We start from the raw sequence: 12,375 nt of genomic DNA on the forward strand, positions 1-12,375 counted from the left end.
GGAGAGGTGCTCCAGCCCTCGGATCATCCTCGTGGCTCTCCTCTGGATGCACTCTATCAGGTCCATGTCTTTCTTATGTTGAGGACTCCAGAGTTGGATGCAATACTGCAGGTGGGATCTCATGAGAGTGGAGTAGAGGGGCAGAATCCCCTCCTTTGACCTGCTGGTCACGCTTCTCCTGATGCAGCCCAGGATACGGTTGGCTGCCTGGGCTGCAATCACACTTTGCCAGCTCATGTTGAGCTTCTCATCAATCAGCACACCCAGGTCCTTCTCCTCAGGGCTGCTCTCCAGCCGTTCCCCGCCAAGCCTGTGTTTGTGCTTGGGATTGCACCGACCCAGGTGTAGGACCTTGCACTTGGCCTTGTTGAACTGCATGAGGTTGGCATAGGCCCACCTCTCCAGCCTGTCCAGGTCCCTCTGGATGGCATCCCTTCCCTCCAGCGTGTCTACCTCACCACACAGCTTGGTGTCATCGGCAAGCTTGCTGAAGGTGCACTCAACATCACTGTCCATGTCACCAACAAACATGATGGAGTTCATTTCATATTAGATGTGTACACAACTTGCTGTTAACGGAATGGTTTATATGTGTGTGAAAGCTTGATATGTTTGCTTGTCGTCTGATGCCTTATAATAAATTAGCCTATCTTGACTCATTTACCTCACAGAGTACTCCAAGATTTATCTTGTATGGTATTTTAATGATTTTAGCAAGGCTTCAAAAGACAGTTATAGATAACAGGGTGGAGTAACAGAATTCTTGGCAACAGGTTTGCTTACAGTCCCCAGTTCCCTGTAAAAGCTTAAAAATGCTTGTTGAAGTCAGTGTTTTTAAGTGTAGTGAAAAAACCTCAAAAACCTAAACAAACAAAAAGCCATCCTTTGCCTCCCAAAATATCTAAGAGTTATTGCTACATTCAAATAAGCATTAGCCACTCTTCTGCTATTTTAATCTCTGCTTAAATGTGAAAGTTTACAAAGTTTTCTTTTAAAAATAACTCAGCGGAAATTTGCAGGAAAAGTGGATACTCCTCAAGTTCAAACTGGATGAGTAAAAATAAACATCTTATTGAGATATTTTGATCCAACAACTGGAAAAATTCAGCAAATCATCCACTAGCCCAGATGGAAAGAAACTGCCAAGGACATTTTCCCAGCTAGTTCTGGATCCTATCTTTAAGGTAAAGCAATATTTTGTCTTGATTTGATTGCAAGGACGTAAGGGGAGACTTTTTTTAGTTTAGGAGGCTATCTCTTAGGAAAGCAATCGTCTTCTAAAGTAGGTCCATAGAAGCATAGAATCAAAGAATGGTTAGAGTTGAAAGGGACCTAGTTCCAACCCCCCTGCCCTGGGCAGGGACACCTCCCACCAGACCAGGTTGCTCAAAGCCCCATCCAACCTGGCCTAGAACATCTCCAGGGATGGGGCAGCCACATCTTCCCTCGGCGACCTGGGCCAGTGCCTCGCCACCCTCAGAGTAACCAATTTCTTCTTAATATCTAACCTGAATCTCCCCTCTTTTGGTTTAAAACCGTTACCCCTTGTCCTATCGCTCCACTCCCTGATCAAGAGTCCCTCCCCAGCTTTCCTGTAGGCCCCCTTTAAGTACTGAAAGGGGCTATAAGGTCTCCCCAGAGCCTTCCCTTCTCCAGGCTGAACAACCCAACTCTCTCAGCCTATTCTCAGAGCAGAGGTGCTCCAGCCCTCGGAGCATCTTTGTGGCCTCCTCTGGACCCACTCCAGCAGGTCCATGTCCTTCTCGTGCTGAGGACTCCAAAGCTGGACACAGTACTCCAAGTGGGGTCTCACCAGGGTGGGGTAGAGGGGCAAAATTCCCTCCCTCACCCTGCTGCCCACGCTGCTGGGGATGCAGCCTAGGATGCGAGGGTCTTTCTGGGCTGCGAGTGCACATTGCTGGCTCATGTTGAGTTTCTCATCCACCGACACTGCCAAGTCCTTCTCCTCAGGGCTGCTCTCAGTCCATTCTCCACCCAGCCTGGATTTGTGCTGTAGATTGCCCCGGCACATGTGCAGGATCTTGCACTTGGCCTTGTTGAACTTCATGGGATTTGCACGTGCCCACATCTCAGGCCTATCCAGGTCCCTCTGGTTGGTATCCCTTCCCTCCAGCGTGTCAATCATGCCACACAGCTTGGTGTTGTCAGCAAACTTGATAAGTGAGCAATACTTCTGTAGAGACTAGAAAAATTCTACAGTATAAGAACAATGTGCAAAAGGTGCGACAGAAGTAGAAGGCAGAAAATCTGAATAGACTGTTCACTGAAATAACATACTCTGCATATCATTAGATTCAAAATTTGTGTGTTTTGTGTGTGAACTACTTCTGATAGGAATTTGGAATTTACTTTGGAAATAGAAATATTTGAAATAAGTTGTGAATCTTAAGCTGTATGATCCTTGTGAATAGTTTCTCAAACAAAAGCCCAGAACAGAGAAAGCAGAGGGTTTCCAGATCTACAACATGCTTAAGATAAATGGTAAACAGAACCTGTCTCTGTTATATTACTTACTCTGGTCACTATAAACTTAATTCAGATGTTTGATGCTGTTATGAATTTTAAGAAGGAAGAGGCAGCCAGACTGATAGAGAAACTTGATATCAAGCTAGACATTGAAGATCAAGATAAAGAGGGAAAACCCCTTGTTAAGGTAACTTGGCCTTTCTACTTCATTGGAATTTCCAGTGTGGTAGCGTTTCTTACCCTTAAGCTGTGTAATGAGAACAGTCTTTTAGGTCCTTCTAAAATTCACAGAAACTTACCTTAATTGTCTTTTTATAATCTGGTCAGTGGTTAATTTGTGTATCAGGAATGTCACAATTTGAAATAAGGTGCCTGGTAATGTTAGCTGTAAAAGAGGTCTAAGTCCCAGTTCTCCCAAAACACAGAGACTATGTTTAGAGAGGAGACATTGCTTTATTCTGGCCAGGGTGCAAGGTGGAATATTTCCACAAATCGTGCACACTGAATAGGACTGTCGTGGTTTAGGCCGAACTGGCCACTGGGGACGTGGGGGACCCCAGGTGGGACCAACAGATGCTCTCCTCTACCCCTCTTCAAAGAGAGAGGCAGAGGAGGGAAAAAGAGACTTATGACTTTAGAAGGAACTAAACTACTCTAATGAAATATTAATAATAAAATTAAAAAGGAAAATAATGAAATATATACAAAACTGTATCAAGCTCTCACAATGACAGTCACATCACTGGCAGGCACTGGGGAAGTCCCAGACTGGACTCGGTGATGGATGGGAACTGGATTCAGGATTGGGATCAAAGGCAGACAAACAGATAGAGCCCTCCTCAGACGTCGGCCATTGAAGAAAGAGGGCTGACCCTTTGATCCCTCCGTTTTTATACTGAGCATGAGGCAGATGGGATGGAATACCCTGTTGGTCAGTTTTGGGTCTCCTGTCCTGTCCGCTCCTCCCTGCAGGTGGGACCCCTCTCCGCTTTACCACTTCCGACCCTCCAACGGGGCAAATAACAAAGTTGGTTGGCCTTGGTGCTATAGCAATAAGTATAAGGAAGAGCCTCTCCACATACCACGCCTTGGCATCAGCTATAAACATAGGTCTGTTATCACTCTGAGGGCAAACACTGTCTGCACAATACGCTGTTAATTTCATTAATTAGAAGAGGCCCAGCTAAAAAGTAAAGTTCCTGAACAAAATTGGTCCTGTTTTGCCTCAAACGAGGACAAGGACTCCCACACTGTTTATATACACGTTTTACAATATCATTATCATATTAGTACCACCCATCTCTTTCAATTGGTTAGTAATTTACATATGATTGCACAATCAAGGTGTAGCTGCTGCATATGCTCATGGAAAGGGTCTTCACCTGCGCTAGGGTCTTTTTCACCTATGGGTGTGATTTTTAGTATTATAATGAAGGTAGTTCAGCTTAGGACACTCAGAATTTTCACTTTTCTGCCAAGTTGGCTAAACTTTTCAGAACATGGTAGATGAGTAGCACCTTCAAGGTTCATATGCTCATATGCTTCAGGATGTTTCATTTCAAAGAATGACAACAATACTTGCTTTCCTTGATGAGGATTTCTTTCTCATATGTCTGACGGACGGAATCCTCATTATCCGTGAGAATGTCTCAAAAAGTTCCTCTACTAATCAATCCAGACACTTGTGAAGAAACATCCCCAAGGACAGCCCGCTGGCCAAGTACACAACAAAATGGTCCTATGCAAGACTCTGTATCAGAAGTTTAGCTAATGCCAATAGTTAACAGGCCTAACTAACTTCAATACTAACAAAGCTGCCTAAAATTCTAACTATAAGACAACAGTTCCCCCCTTTGAGACTTAATTTAGATGTATCAGGTCTCACTTCTTTGTTGTCTTACACTTAATACAGCACTGTAAAATCATGAATATCCATACGAATATTCTCACAACTAAAATAAATATCCATATTAGCCTTTTGATCCACAAAGACAATTCAGGAATCCAGGAGGTTAACCAGGACCATAACTCTTGACATCCAAAACAGGTGTCATTTTTTTGTATTTCCTGTAAAATCTTAATGTGTTTCCAAATTTCATGTAGATCGGTTGAAATTCTCCCTGATTGATCAACATAAACACAAAAACTAGTGTTTGTCATAAACTCACCCTTGTGTGGCCAGCAACATGTCTAAAGCCATTCTGTTTTGTAAAGCTATTTTACTGACTTGAGAGACGACTTCTTGTAGTGCAGTAATTGCATCCATAGTTCTATTTTCTATAATCTCCAATTCAGCCAAAATACTCACAATTGCTTTTTCCAATTCACTTACTCGTAACCAAGGTACAAACCATCTAACAAAAGAGTGAAATCCTGCTTTTCTATTAAAGGATTGCTTCTTTTTTGTATTTTCGTATGAGACCTAATCCAAAAGTTTTGATCTAACTTGTCCATTATAGTTACATTGGGAATCAAGGCTCCTAAAGTACAAGTACCTTCCCAATTTGGAGTTAAAGTCAGCGGTATGGCCACATAACCGATACCATCCAGTGCTTTTGGGGGTAGACCAATATCCAGTTGCTTTAGCCTTTCTTTGCAGTTGCATAGACCAGCTACAATATGGGTAGTGTCCTACTGACGCATTCCCAGGTGACAGAGTTTTATTCGTGGTTATGCATTTAACATCTGGGAATTCTAGAATTCTTATGTCCCACTTTCAAAAATTTGGGTTCTCTGGTTTCATAAAATCTGACCCAATCCATAAGTTATTCCAGGAGGTATTAAATGGAATGGATATTCACACAATGGGAACTCCTTTGTTTGAATTTTCCGGAAAATGAGTGCATATCAAACAATCAGATCTATTTGCTGCTCTAATTGTCTTTTGAATCATCTCAAAGTGTGCATTATGAGTCCGTGGATCTTCCTGATGTGTCTGGATCATGCTAATTCTATACCACTTAAGCACAACAAGCCTAGGGTTAAGCCATTCATGGTTACACAAATACATACAGAGGCAAAAGAATATTGTAATCCCAGTATCCAGTAAGGTAGAATTTTGTACACAGTCAATACAAAGATAAGATTCTACAGTGATCCAGGTACAATTCAATACAATTCATCTACTTAATTTTTTTAAATTGTAACAGTGAGGGATTCTTATCAGTGGACTCCACAATCCATTTATCTGGTGGGATTCCCCTCTTGACTTGAGAGTAGTGAATCCAAGGTCCTGGTCCGTTGATCTTAACTGCTGTATAAGTAGTTAAAAGGATTTGGAAAGGTTCTTTCCAACATTCTTTCAAAGGTTCTTTGTTCCAGGTTTTCAGGCACACCCAGCCTCCTGGTTGAAAGCTGTGCATGGCAGTGCCTAGACCCAAAGGTGCTCTGGATTGAAGGTACCTGCTGAGAGGAAATAAAACCTTCCCTAAAGAAATTGCATATTCTTTAAGATACTGCTTCCCATTAATTACTGGTTCATGGTTTATATTTTGAAAAGGTCTCCCATACAATATTTCAAATAGGCTAACTTTTTCCTTAGATTTAGGACTAATCCTAATTCTCAACAATGCTAATGGGAGAGCATCTGGCCATTTTAGCTGAGTTTCTTGACAAATGTTGTTTAATTGCCTCTTCACTGTTTGATTCATCCTCTCCATTTTACCACTAGATTATGGTCTCCGTGGAATATGCAAATCCTATTGAATCTCTAATGCCTTTGCTAATGATTGTATTATCTTAGCTACCAAATGGGGTTCTCTGGTGGAAGACATCCCTATAGGAATACCAAATGTAGGAACAACCTCTTTTAGTAAAATTTTAACTACTTCTTTTGCCTGGTTGGTGCAACAAGGGAAAGCTTCTGGCCATCCAGAAAAAGAGTCTACTAGCACCAATAGATACCAATACCCGTTTTGCCTCAGACATTCAGAAAAGTCTATCTGCCAGTAGTCACCGGGTGTGTTCTCTTTCTTGATTCTTCTGGGAGGTGGTCTAGGTTGTGTCTGAGGATGGTTTTTCTGACGTACCTCACATCTTCTCACGATGCTTTTTGCTATTCCTCCCATTCCTACACCTAGGATTTGTAATTTTAAATTATCAACCATATCTTCTATTCCCCAGTGGGTATTTTGATGCTCCTTTTCCATAACTTCTTTTAAAAGGGAATATCACTGAAGGTAACATTATTCAATTGCCTTCCGTGATCCACCATTCCTCTTTGTTCTTTTTGGCATTCAATAGCTGGACTAATTGATTTTCTTCTTTATTATATTCAGGAAGCTGACTCAATTCCCTGGTTTTTAGGCCACATTTCCAATATTAATTGTTCAGCTGCCCTGTTTGCAGCTTGATCAGATTGCCTGTTCCCCACTATTACTAGAATGTTACCAAATTGATGAGCTTTGCAATGCATTATTGCCACTTGTTTGGGCGAGTTGATTGCTTGTGATAATTTTCAAATAACTGGTGTTCCTTGTGCTGAAAGCAGTCCCCTTTTCTTCCAGAGTGCTCCATGGGCATGAACCACTCCGAATACATACTTTGAATCTGTCCAAATGTTCACAATTTTTCCTTCTGCCAATTCCAGGGGTCTTATTAAAGCTATCAGCTCAGCCTTTTGGGCAGAGCTGTTAGCTGACAAAGGTTTTGCTTCTAGTTCCTCTGTATCTATGACTATTACATATGCAGCCATCCGAGTTCCATCAATTACCTGGCTGCCTCCATCCACAAACAAATTTAATTCAGCTGTGTCTATTGTTAAGTCTCTCAAATCAATTCTACTTGAATACTCTTCTTCCATAGTTTTCAAACAATGATGTTCTAATTCTGTTTCACCAGGCCTGGGCAATAAGGTGACAGGATTTAGAGTTGTAGTACCTTTCAATTCAACATCGTCCTGTTCCAGCAACGCTGCTTGGTATTTCATCATTCGGCTAGGAGACAGCCAATGCCCTCCTTTCTGTTACAAAACTGTATTTACCCTGTGTGGCACTTGACCTATCATTTTCTATCCCAAAGTCAGTTTACGTGCCTCTTGTATAAGCAGTATGGTAGCAGCTACTGCCCTTAAACAAGAAGGCCATCCCCAACTCACTTGATCTAATTGCTTGGAAAAATATCCCACAGGTGGCTTCCATGACCCAACCTGTTGGGCTAGGACTCCCAGAGCAATATGCTGCCTTTCATTAACAAAGAGTTTGAATAGTTTTTCCAAATTCGGAAGTCCTGAAGCAGGTGCAGACATTAAAGCTTGTTTTAGCTTGTGGAAGGCTTCCTGACATTCAGGTGTCCATTCTAGAAATTCCCTGGCACCTTTTAGAGCATCATAAGCAGTCTGGTGATCAATCCAAAATTGATGATCCATAGGCGACACCATCCGGCCATACCAAGGAATGCTTTTAATTCCTTGGCATTAAGGAAGCTGGCTCTGGTATTTGGCACACTGCCTCATTTCTTTCTGTACCTAAACTCTGTTGTCCTTGAGCAATAGTAAAACCAAGATAAATTACAGTTTGTTGGGCAATCTGAGTTTTTTTCTTGGATACTCTATATGCAGCTGCTCCCAAGAAATTCAAAAGGCTGATAGTAAATTGAATTGATTCTTGTTGAGTGGAGGTGCCCAGCAAGATGTCAACATACTGCAACAAAGTTACTTCTGGATTCTTTTCTTGCCAGCTCTCTAATTCTTTTGCTAATTGGTTTCCAAAAATAGTTGGGCTATTCTTAAATTCTTGAGGAAGAACAGTCCAGCATAACTGTGTCTTTCACCTTGTTCTCAGGCTTTCCCATTCAAATGTAAATAGTTTCTGAGTTTCCATTTCTAATGGTGTACAAAAGAAAGCATCTTTCAAAACTAAGACAGTGAACCACTGGTCAGTTTCTTTAATTGTGGTCAAGAGGGTATAAGGATTTGCTACCACAGGGTGGACAACTTGCACGATCTGATTCACATATCGTAAATCTTGAACCAACCTATATTCATTTGTATGTGGTTTCTTTACTGGCAAAATAGGAGTGTTATATTCTGATTGACATTCTTGCAAAAGTCTGTAAGTTTTCAATCAAGGGTTCTAGCCCTTTTCTTGCCTCCAGCTTAACTGAGTATTGTTTCTGTCTTACCAGTTTAACTCTAGGCTTTAAGACAAACCAGTTCTGCAGCTTTGGATCATCCAGGAATCCCTGAAGCCCACACCAAAGGCGTTACTGCATTCAGTACTTTGTCTGGAATCTCTTCAGTTCTGGGTGTCTCTTCCTGTAACAGAAGAACTTGCGCCTCCAAGGCTTTTTTTTTCTGGTATTTGTACACGTATATTGCCTTTTTCAAATGTTATTCGAGCATCCAATTTACTTATCAAATCCCTTCCCAACAGAGGCATTGGGCAATCAGGAATATATAGAAATTTGAGAGTAAAAACTCTGGTTCCAATTCCACATTTAATTGGTTGAAAGAAAGGCCTTATTTCTTTCTTCCCTGTTGCCCCAATCACAGGCATTTCTTGTTTACTCAGGTTGCTTTTACATGTGTTTAATACTGAATAAGTGGCTTCTGTATCAATCAAAAATTTTAGTCTCTTGTTCCCCAGCTTTACAGTAACGAGGGGTTCTGTTGGGCAGTCTTTCAAATTTACCCCCGGTCCCTGTCAATCCGAATCCTGGTCTAATGTTAACAAATCTGCTACCTGGGGATTTTCCTGAACTCCCTTTTCCAGTGTCATTTTGTTCACAGTACGCACACCTGCCCCTATCTAGAGGTCTACTAGTTCCCTGCTTGAAGGGGATCTTATTACTCTTTCCTGGGGCCGGGGGAGGAGAGCTGTTCTAAATCCACCTCTTTGCCCTCTGCCTTTTCTGTTACCTTAAGCTGTAGCCGCAGCCAACAATTGTGCTTTCCTGTTTTCTTTCTTAATTTGTTCTTTTTCTGGTTGCCTCTTCTCCTCTTCTTCCCTATTATTATTATAACTTTCCAAGCTGCCTCTAATAATTTATCAAGAGACCTCACGTGTGTTCTTTCTATCTTTTGCAACTTCTTCACATGTCTGGATTAGATTGTCCCACAAATTTACAAAAGTTAACACATCTATTTCCTTTTCAGGATCTAATTCTGTATATTTTCTGGCTACTTTCACACAAATGTTTGAAGAATGGGTATGGATCCTCACTTTTCCCTTGCACCACCTGATATAATTTTGACGAATTTTTCAGTTTTGGTATTGCGTTTTTTACACCAAACAATATCAATCTTTGATATTCAGTTAACAATAACCTCTAAGCCTGGTTATTCGGGTCCCAATTGGGGTTGGTGGAAGGGAAATGATCCTCTGTCCTGCCTGCCTGTGCATCCTGAGCACGTACTCTTTCTGCTTCTTCCTCAGCCTTAACTAACAACGCCTTTCACTCCTCATATGTCATCAGATTTCCCAACACCACATGAATATCTTCCCAATCCAGATCATGATTCTCAATTATTGTTTCTATTGCTTTAGCCACCTTTCCAGGATCCTTCCTATATGTCCCTGCCATCTCTTTCCAAACCTTGAAATCTGCTGTCAAAGAAGGAACGTTAACATACACTGGTTCCCTTTGTGGTTCTGCTGCCTGCCTCAGATGTGCCTGCAGAACCCCTCCTCCTCTCTTTGTTCAACCCGCTGTAGGGCTAAAATTCCTCCCTTGATCTCCTTCATCATCACTCCTACTTTCAACATTCCCTTCCCCTCGTGTACCTTCTTCATCCCTATTTTCACAATCATGATTGTTCAGCTAATGCCAATAGTTAACAGTCCTAACTAACGTTAATGCTAACAAAACGGCTGAGATTCTAACTATAAGACAATAGTAATGTATTGCACTGAATTTGCTAGAGAGATAACAGGCCTTAACTGTGTTGCAGCACACAAAAGATGCACCGTTTGATGTAAGAAAAGGGAGAAAGTTTTTATTTCATACATGAAAAAGCCCACCAATACTGCCTCCTTCCCTCTTCTCAAGGTGTAAGTGCAATGCTAATACAAAGTGTCTGATGCCGCACATGTATGCAGTGGCTGTGTAATCAGAAGCATGGTTTCCGCTTGACTTTCACAAATTCCAATATATTCAAGAATGCTGCTGAATTCCGGTCAACCTTTTGAAGAGTAATGTCTGAAAGCACATGATCACTTTCTGTGCAGCACTGAATGTTCATAGCAGAGACTTTAAGAAACTGCCCCGTCCCGGTGCTAACTCGTGTCCTCAGGTATATTAAAACCCACATGAAAAGAGGGCCCAGAGTATACACGTGGAAACTTCTTGAAATAATCACTGGAGAAGGGAAATCCAACCACGTCACTGTGGCAAATGGCTATTTAGTAAAACATTAGGGTTTATTTTTGTCTTCCATATGTGGAAGATACAGCCAGAAAATATGACAATTCATGGACCTTTTTTCTTCTGCTATTATAATCCGTTGTCAGTGAGAAGAAGGACATTCATGTGTTATTTTAGGGGTTTAATATAAAACGTGAATCCTGACATTTCTGTTGAAACATAAGTCAGTAGCCCAAGGCAAAAAAGAATGCAAGGAGTGCTGGTTTTCACTAATTCAAACATACAGTTATGTTCAAATTGCTTGTTCTAGATAAGTATTTTACTCATAGCCTTTAACAAGTAGTCATAGGAAAATTTTAAATGGTTGTTGTGACTTTTTATATTGCGTCCCTGAGTATAGCCTTCTACATGCTATCCAAAAGGTTTATTTGGGGGTCAGCTGTTATGTTTGTTGAAACAAGTTTTAATTATGATGTGAATTTTGGGTCCCTAGGCAGTGGCGCGCCACTGGCTGCCTGCTGGCGATGCCTTGCTTCAGATGATCACCATTGACCTACCTTCCCCTGTCACAGCACACAAATACTGCTGTGAACTTTCTTATGAGGGGCCACCTCATGATGAAGCTATGGGTAACAAAAAAAAATAATCTCCCAGCTTACCAGGGGCTGTCAAAAATACAGCACCCCTTGTGCACAGATGAGTAAAACTGCCTAAAATAGATTTGGATTAAGCTTCTGTGTTGTAATGATAATCACTAATTTGGCCGAGGCAGGCAGGAAGGAAGGCAGGCGTCGGGGAAAAAATACAGCACCCCTTGTGCACAGATGAGTAAAACTGCCTAAAATAGATTTGGATTAAGCTTCTGTGTTGTAATGATAATCACTAATTTGGGAGTCTGTTGAGCAGGGTATTACAAAAAGTAAGAAAGCAAGGGATGTCATGGAGGGAGTGATTCACTTCACTCGTAACAGAGCAGCAGTGAAATATTTCCCCATATAAAACAGGAATGTAACGAAGTTTGATAGTAAATATGACTTTTAACGAGATTCGATGTCAAGGCACACTTGGTTATTTACTGCATAGAGAACAGGGTCAGACAGAACTGTTGGGGTGACTGTCCCATTGAGTCATGAGGTTCAGAAAGGACACCCTTGCTTTCTAAACTTCTTCTCCAATCCTAGTCCTAGACTTGGTCAACGGTTTATGTCTAAAGGATTATATAGGCACAGTCAATCCTTTTATATCACTTAGCTAAGATTTCAAAGTTTAGCATACTATTAACCACGTACCAAGGATCTGTTGTGGCAAGGAATCTCTTAACCTCGAGGAGTAACCTTGAGTGGCATCCCTGCTCGAGGGGAGATCCTGGCCTGCAGCCTGTTGCTGTGCAGGAGACCTCAACGGGCCGTGGGCTGGGCACTATTTATAGAGTAAGATGATTGACCTATAGTCATATTTGCATAGCAGCAAGACATCTAGGTCCCCATTCCAGACAGTGTTTGGTTATGTTGCCATTCATCCTCCAAAGTCCAGGTGCAACCCATCAAAATCCCTACTGACAGTCATGGCTGGCGGTAGTGTTGGGCC

The 12,375-nt window shown here is 41.6% G+C and overlaps 1 pseudogene; it reads left to right on the top strand.

Moving 5' to 3' along the window:
* The window catches only part of LOC104295057, a 64,625-nt pseudogene that overhangs the window by 45,370 nt on the left and 6,880 nt on the right, over nt 1–12,375 (top strand).

Source organism: Charadrius vociferus, unplaced genomic scaffold (assembly GCF_000708025.1).
Source record: "Charadrius vociferus isolate BGI_N301 unplaced genomic scaffold, ASM70802v2 scaffold151, whole genome shotgun sequence".
Taxonomy (NCBI): domain Eukaryota; kingdom Metazoa; phylum Chordata; class Aves; order Charadriiformes; family Charadriidae; genus Charadrius; species Charadrius vociferus.